This window comes from Octopus bimaculoides, chromosome 3, assembly GCF_001194135.2.
Source record: "Octopus bimaculoides isolate UCB-OBI-ISO-001 chromosome 3, ASM119413v2, whole genome shotgun sequence".
NCBI classification, from domain to species: Eukaryota; Metazoa; Mollusca; class Cephalopoda; order Octopoda; family Octopodidae; genus Octopus; species Octopus bimaculoides.
The window spans coordinates 167020923-167021525 of NC_068983.1; positions in this window are offsets into that span (position 1 = coordinate 167020923).

A 603-nucleotide genomic window follows, 5' to 3' on the forward strand; every position below is an offset into this window, starting at 1 on the left:
TTTTCTTTTTTTTTTTTTTAAGATTCAGGAGATATTTGACTGCACTTTCTAACAACCACATGAAGGCAATTTAGAACACAGCTTAACAAGAACGGTTTTTTTTTATGATGGGCAGATTTGATTTTTACAAAAATTGACATTTATTAAAGTGTCCATTTTATTATTATTTTCATTATTATTTAAAAGACCCCAAGGAAATCTCAGGCAGGTTGTTTTATCACAAGGGTTAACAATGGGGTCAAAAATATCTGGACGTAAATAAATCCTGGGAAGGGAGGCTGTTCTACGGATCCTTTTCATTCATTATCTTTAAGCATCAGTCGTCCGTCCAGCTGCGACTTACAAACATGTCACCGTCATTTGTAATTTCTGTCTCTATGTCAACATAATATGAACTAAGAAATAAACCCCCCAATTCAGTCATTGTTCATATATTTTCCTATTGTTCTTTTTTATTATTATTATTTGTTTGTATGTGTGTGTGTATATCTTCATGTCTGAATTTGTCAAGGGGAGTGTGTGTGGAGTTGGGTATGGGGGGGGGGTCATTTTTGACAGATGAATTTGCCCGGGCACAAAAATGGGGTACGATATTCATAGGGT